This window comes from Haliaeetus leucocephalus, unplaced genomic scaffold (genome assembly GCF_000737465.1).
Source record: "Haliaeetus leucocephalus isolate CR32 unplaced genomic scaffold, Haliaeetus_leucocephalus-4.0 Scaffold140, whole genome shotgun sequence".
NCBI classification, from domain to species: domain Eukaryota; kingdom Metazoa; phylum Chordata; class Aves; order Accipitriformes; family Accipitridae; genus Haliaeetus; species Haliaeetus leucocephalus.
Window position 1 is genome coordinate 7,275,939 of NW_010972576.1, and position 7,986 is coordinate 7,283,924.

Consider the following 7,986-nt stretch of genomic DNA (forward strand, 5'->3'; position numbering starts at 1 on the left):
ATGCATCCCAAATGTAGAAAAACCGCAGCTTTGTGATGGAGGCACACAGGCTGGGTGAGGGAAACAAAGCAGAGATTTACCTTCTTCTATCATTCTCAAGCCCAGGCATTGTTTTGGGGACTCCTGCTTTTGTAGGTCTTCCATCTAGCAATGCCACTCAGAAATGGTACCTCCAACAAGCCTCAGGCTTTCTCACCTCCTCCTCCTTTTGCTGTTCTCCTTACTTGACTGATGGCAGGTTTCTAACAAAAATACAGACCCCCCTCCACGGCTGTGGTGCATGGCAGTAAGATGCACACACACCCATCGTGAAGTGGTACCTCTGGCACTGGCTTTCACAGGGAAGGAACAGCCTTCAGCAGCATTGAGCCTTCATGGGGTGGTGCCGGGCACCTTTGCAGCCAATTCATCTCCATCTCCAAGCCATCATTTAACTTCTTGGTGAATAAAGGTCTTTTTATTCTCAATTTTATCAGACAATCCATCAGGCAGACAGGCGTCAAAGCTTGACTGACCCTGACTGCGATATACTGGCCAACTCTGAAATTCTTATCTGCAGTTCATCCTCATTCCTGGAGACCATAAAGTATGTTGGATAGGTTTTTTTTTCCCAGGATAAAAAAATAACGTTCATTTATGGAGTCAGAGAGAGCTGCATGCTTGGGGCACAGGGAAAATGGAGTTGCTGACCCTACTGCCTCTCTTCCCCTTCACCTGCCCTCCCTCTGCCACAGTGATAGCTATCAGCAAGTCTTTCCCCCGGCACTAACCAGAAACAGTGCCCTTGTCCCACAAACCCAGCCCAAGGGTACTGGACAGAAGGTCTGGAGGGACAGAGATGGGGAACACAGGCTTTGCCTGGATTGAGCTTTTCTTAGGTGACCACTTCATTCACACAGCCTTTTCCTGCAGGATGAAGAGAACGAAGAGGGTGTGAGGCTGCCTCTGAAAGCAGCTTTGGATGGACACTGCCCTGGCTGAAACCACTTTGTCAGAAACATGTGGCCATGAAAGAAGATGCCTTTGACTTTTCAAAGTGTCTTCCCATATGGAAATAAGACAAGCATTGCTGGATCAATTCACTTCCAGCACTGTGCCGATTCAGTAGCAGCTTTGCTCCCATCCCATGGACAACCTCTGTCCTTTCACAGCTGAAAACAGTTTCTGCTGACGCACCAGCCTGACTGTTGCAGGTCATCCATGGGTTTTAACCTTAGCACCCAGAAAAAGGTGAGCAGCCTTCCAGGCAGGTTCCCTTAACCCTATCTCCTTTAACAGCTTCAGCAGTAATAAGATGCATTTACAGCCTGTCTTCAAAGTTTCTGCTTTTTGAGAAAACTTTTGACATAAGAAATTCCACTGGGACCAGGTACCTCCCTCCAAAATGGTGATAATCGCAGGGCAAGTCACTAAGACGAAGTGCATTTCACCTCTAGCAGGATGTGTGGCCCTGGTCTGCTACGCATCATTTGAACTAGCACAGACAGCAGAAGTCAAAGAGACCGAGTAGATAGATGTGCTCAGTCGAGTTGAAAACAACAGCAGAAAAAAACTTCTGGAGGAGAGAGAAAAGGGAAACTACGTTGATTACTGCCCATCAGGACACCCCTTCAGGAGCTTTCCGGAGGCCTTGAGGACTACTAAAGCCCTTGTTCAAGACTGAGTAGCACAGAAATCCACACACTTCTCTGCCAGGCAGAAGGCTGCTGCTTTGTGACGGTGACTGACGGACTGGCAGACCCTCCAGGAGCATGTGGTTAACTCACAGCAGCCCTTTCCCCACCAACACATAGGTCAGCAACACTCCTTAGGGCCATGGCACCAGGCAGCACATGCAGCCACCAAGAGATGCTCAACCCCCCCCCCATATTATACACAGACGGGAGGGAGCCAGGGACACAAAGTTGGCAATTGTCCAGCCAGTAAACTAATTTCAAAGGCAGGCAGGTGATAGATAGCATTCATATGGGAAACAGGAGAGGACAAATTGCCCATCTGTGACTGATACAGAAGAGAACAGCACAGGATTGAGTAAAATGAATGCTCACGGAAGGATTAAGGAAGGAGAGACTGAACGGCACGTATATAATTGAATCCCTGAGGCCTGGATCCTGTCTTTTGGGCTACATGGGATTGCAAATGTAGGAGCACAGCTGAAGTGAATGATTCATGGACTGTGTGTGACAGATAGGACCCCCAGAGCAATCTCTTATTAGTGTGGGGGTGGGAATGCCACTGACAGGATGGTGTGGGAATGTAATGAGACAAGGCGCTTCCTCCACATCCTTCTGTGACCCTTTGAACCCAGCCTTTATAAAACAGCCTGGAGGAGTCTGCCAAAATTAGAGGTGATGCCACAGCTCAGGGCTCTGGACCTGGCCAGGGAGGAAGCTTGTCAACTGGAAACAACCCCCCCGCACAACAAACCCAGACTTACACCAAAAGCTCATTAGTCTACTCAGTGCTGCTGACTTCCTCCCTACAGGAATCATTGTCAGGGAGATGAAAAATTTTCAGGAAAAATCAGCTCTTTCTCCTTCTCTGCCCTGCTGCTGTGCCAGGTTCAAATTGGCAGAAATGGCCAATTAGCAAGTGCCAAACCATTTCTAGGGCATTCCCAGTCTCACCAGAAAGAAGCAGGGGCCTTCCAGTGCCCTAGGAAAGAGGCATTCAGCAGAGCCACTCCTGGCTGATGTGCTGAAAAGCAGCTCAGAAGCATTTTTGATTGTCCTGTGCTATGTTCCTTCAAGGGTGTTGCTTGCTTCTACGCCAGTAATTACTCAGGTGGAAAGACACGCTCCCGTACTTAGGGCAAGAAACTCACATGCATGGCACAAGTACAGCTGGGACGTGCCCAAGCGCTGTGCCCTGCCAGACTGCCTGAAGCAGCACAGGCAAGGCAGCTGCACCGTCCTGCTGCTTCAGCAGATGTAAACATCCTCCCCATATGACTGGGGGGGCTGCAAGAGGACATTAACTGCAGGTTATGTGTGACTGTAGCATCCTTCTCACCAGCCTCCTCTCTCCAAGAGAGGCCATAAGTGATGGCCAAGAGAAGAGAAAACTGGAGCAAATGCATAGCCAGAGTTCTCTTGTGTCACCTTCCTGCCTACAGCAGCTCGCAGAAACCTGTTCTAGTGGGAAATTTCATGCTACTAAGGCCACTTACAGTTTCTTGCTCTACAACTCTATTTTTCCCACATTTTTTTAAATTTTAGCATTCACCATCTGTGTTAAAGAGGATATTCCACACCACACTGCTGAATCCTTCAGTCTAAAGTAGCAGGTAATCTAGTGCCTTAGTCCCAATCCTGCTGGCACTACAACAGGCTAAGACCTCTCCCTATATCTGTTTTAAGCAGATGAGGTAAATAGATCAGCTTTCATTTGATATTGTGAACTGATTTTATACTAAGAACTGGTGTGTCCTAGCTTGTTCCCAATTTACCCTGCCACTTAAGCCCATGGTGCTCTTGTGCTTGAGTAAAGCTATAAACAGCCTGGCTCCCTGTTTGCAAAGAGGCCTCATTTCACTAAATGGTAGAAAACAGCTCTCCACTTGTCCCATCTTCATGAAATAATGTGGTTTGGTTTTTTTTAATTAGGCTCAGTGGCCTTACTGTCAGAGGCACTGAGACAGGCACAAAGTAGATGTTAAACCACTAATTCAAATGCTTTCCATGAATCAGAGAATAGCAGAAAATACCACTAATGTTTATAACCCAGATCACCACCCAAATCTACTGCAATGCAGGCACTTCTGCACTCCCAGAAATTTCCTGTGTCTCACTGATATGTTCCTGAAGGCCCAACAAATAACAACCTGTTGTCCCTTCAGCTTTGGTACACCCATCCTAGCACAGATATGCCAGCCAAACCCTCTTCCCTGACAAAGGTGATACCATTTCAAAGAACAAGACTAAATGGCACCAAATACATTTTTGATACCTGTGCTAAGCTGCATAGCCAGTATTTTGTTGGTATTGAAATGTTGCAAAATGATACTGGTAAAAATTCCCAGCATGGGCATGAGTTTTGGGCTATCTCTCACTGGAAGTCTCCATCCTTCCAGTGCCTGATGCCCATTGATTTCAGGAGGATAGGCAACATAAGTAAACACAGTGTGAATCAGCAGATGAAAGCTCTGAATGGGTTCCAGGGGCAGGGACATAGAGTCATGGCAGGGATGCCTGGGGGGGGTCTCTCGCCCACCCTCCCACTCGCTACAGTACTATTGCCAACAGTAGATCAGCGCAGTTGTGACCTTGTCTAGCTGAGTCTTGGAAATCCCCAAGGATGAAGATGTCAGAGTCCACAAGTCTTCAACATGTTTTCTTTCCAAGGAACACGAAGAGTAAGGCAAGTTCAGTTCTTCGCAAGGGGAGTCAATTATTTAAAAAGGAACATCAGATAATGGCATTTATCATTCTTTGTCTAAAAGCTTTCCTTGATGTTAAATCCGTTCAACATTCAACCAAATTCTTTTTGCTGCAGTTTGTTGATATCCACCTTAATCATTGGCTATTTCATTTAAGACCTACTCATTACTGATTGTATATAAAAACTATTCCTGTTTTGCTTAGCATGCTTTGGGGACATAAGGAACAGACTTTCTCATTTGTGCCAGAGGTTGTCACTTCAGTCCAATGTGGCTGGGGTACTTTGGGATTTTTAGCAGTAGGTCTTTGCTCACCTAGCTGATTTGCACAGATTTAAGAGGGAAACACTCCCACAGGCAGACCCAAGCAGTTGAGCATCTCCAGCAAGCATGAGTGGTTGAGGACAAACGATATAGGTGGAGCAATAAAAAGACCTTCCTGTCACCGTCACTAGGGTAGTCACGATCAATGGCCAATCTTTGCAGCAGGTACATCTCAGAAGCACCTAGGACTCACTGGAGCAGCAGCAAGAGCAAGGTGTGCCAGAAGGGTTTCAGCCCCAAACGTTTTGCTCAGCAGCTTGTTTTATTTCGTTTCTTCCAAGACCAGCCCTGCTGGAAGCAGTGGCAAATATTCAGTCACTCCTTCCTATACAATCACTTTCTTCTTAGGTGAACCTGAGGCTCTGAACTACGCCCTTTGTTCTCTAGGCCAAACATAGACTCTCACAGGTAACATTTCTTTACTCCAAGAGAAGGACACAGGCACGCACTTCTGCTGTGAATTCTGCCCTTAGTCAATTCTGCTGCTCTTATTATCTTTCAGTCACAAAAATCTCTGTCTTGGCTCACAACCTTGCTAATGCCTAACCGCTGGGCAGCAGAAGAATATGAAGTACATATAAACTCATCAAAGGAACCTTTTTCTTTCAGGGAGTCATATACGTTTACTTAGAAGAGTGACTAAAGTTCAAATAAATTCTAGCTTCCAAGCACAAAGGGTTGTTCCACTAAGGCAGAAAACAGCCCTTCTCTGTAGGGATATAACTTCTAATTACGTATTGCTCCCTGCAGCCTATACACTAGGATCATTATTATCTTCCATGTTCATTAATCGGCTACCTGATGTTAAAAAGAAGATAACTTCTAGGAGATATGCAAATAATTCTGCAATTTTCTTTTGCAGTGACGCAGCATTCATATCAGAAATGTGTTAATTAAGAAGCCTCTGCATAATTAGCCTCTTCCTTGCCTCCACTTCTTAATAATTTATGGAAGAAAATGGGTATTTTCTAATAGTTGTGTAAGTTGTCTTTTCTTCTATTTAAAAAATCTCATTTCTTTCATTTTCCCTTCTCTGGAGACCTGTGTCTAAAATTGTATTTGAATAAGGCAAAGTTAAATACTGTCAGTGAAAAGAATTTAAACAAGTACAATGAAATACTTTCACAGCACTGAGGCAGCTGGACTGGCACCAAGTTAAAATATGAGTGTCATGCTGAGAGTTAATAAAGCACCTGCAAATTACGTTTCCATATTTTCTGTTGCAACATCAAGGGGAAGCATCTGAGACAGAACACATGGCTGTGAATGAGTTCATGTTACTGTCACAGACAGACAACTGAAGCAATGTTAAACCTAAAGGGTCCCCTCCACCCTGTTTATCTGGGATCAAGTGTAACAAATTGATGAGCATGTAATTAACTCATTGGAAAATACATTAGTGTGGAGAATGTGGGGGCGGGGGGGCAGCTATTCTCTTAGGTGTCATGATGACAGTATGCATCCATCTTGTGCTTGCTATGCCAGAGTTGTTCAGGAGAAAGCTTCTCTGGGCTACCAACAGCTGGGGCATTGAGTTCTTACTTGGGGTTTTTTGTTTGTGTTTTTCCTGTGCAAACACAGCTCTATGCAAGAGCTTTGATCTTAATTGTTTAAAGACACGAACTTAAGAAATTAACAACTTAGATAACTCCTACCCTTGGTTTTCCTTTCTTCATCTTCCCCTTGATTTTTCTTTCCTCACCTTCAGCTGGCACTTTTTCCTTTGAAAAATCACACATCCGAGAAGCAAGGAAACCCACCCTAGCCTAACTCTCCAATATTTAACCCCTGATGCTCCTTCTCCCAAGGAAATCTCGCTGGGACCTAAAGGTCCCCAAAAGATGGCATATCCAGCAACCACCCACCCATAACAACGTAACAGAAAGATGCCCTCTTCTAAAATGGCTTAGCAGGCAAAGCTAGGGAAGGAGATCAAGCAGAGAGAAAGAAATACATGCTTCACCAGCCACCAAATGTTCTTATTAGGCATCTTGCTTAAAATATCCAAGCCAGAGGGTTTTGCATGAAACTTCCCTTGTAATGGGTAGTAATTTCAAAGGTGTTCTCTGAATGGCAATCTAACACTGCAATCAGTTTGCTGAGGTTACCTGGAGGAATAAGAACATATTCAGCAGATAATAAAATAACCTCCCTGTGGTACCCTGCAGGCAGGGCACACTGTCAGAAACACACAGGAGAAGAAAAGCCATGTTTGGAAGGACTCAGAGGCTGACAGAGAGACAAGAAGGATGTGTATGATGCCTGCATATGTACCTATATGGGACATACCAAAACATTTGAAGGGTCTAAACCCTAGCTCATATACACAAGTGTAGGCCATTCTATGAGAAGCCCGTATCCTAGATATAAGGAAACTGCATAAAAATTCCAGAGCCAGACTCTGTGTAGAGCTAACCTCTGGGCTCTGCAAAGCTAACAACTCTTATCGGCAGCTAACAGATGAGATACTCTCTAGAGAGCTGTGCTGCCCAGACATCCAGGCGTGCTGACAGGACAGCATGCCAAGCCTTTCCAGGCCCTGCTGGCCTGGATTCCCATGACTTTGGATGCAGGCAGGTTGGCTTTATTGCTGGGGCTGTATTAATTTCTCTTCCACTTGGCAGGAATGCACTCATAGCTCAGCACAAGCCATCTCATGTCACTTTATGACGAGACAGGGGCTAGGACCTTAACAGCCACATAGCACTGCACGTGTATTTCCTACTTGCTCGCGCTGCCCAAGACACTCTACAATCAAAGCGCAATGCTAACGAGGTGAAGCCACGCAGGGAAACCCGGGAAATGCTGAAATTACCACCGGGTGCCCACGATTAACTCCGCTGCCCCGCTGCACAGCCCTGACATTAAAGCTTTCTGCACCGCTCCGTGCATCGCAGAAGCAGAGCCTGGTTAGTTGCTGACTACTGGATATTTTGGGGATTCCCTGTGGAAATGGCAGGGATAAGCGACCCCACGGGGACCTGCCGGTGGGGCAGGCACAGGCTTGCCAAGGACGACGTTCACGCCCCTCAACCCCACGTTCCCCCAGCAGCCGGAGTGGAGGTTCCCGATCCCTTCTCCACCCCCGGAGGTGCCTGCCCCCTCCCCAAACCCGCAGGTGAAGACGATAGCACATCCCTCCCCACCTCTCCCGGCGCCTCCAGCCCCACGGGTGCCACCGCTCCCTGCGGCGGGTCCTTACTCCCTGCCTCTCCGGTATGTCTCGGGGCCTTCCCACTCCGGTGGAAGCCCCACGGGGTCCTCGACCCCCCCCACGTGTCCCT

General features: G+C 46.7%; 1 protein-coding gene across 1 annotated transcript in view; it reads right to left on the reverse strand.

The window, feature by feature from the left end:
* DUSP4 (dual specificity phosphatase 4) overlaps positions 1-7,986 on the reverse strand; it is a 97,636-nt gene that overhangs the window by 89,476 nt on the left and 174 nt on the right. The window lies entirely within an intron of this gene.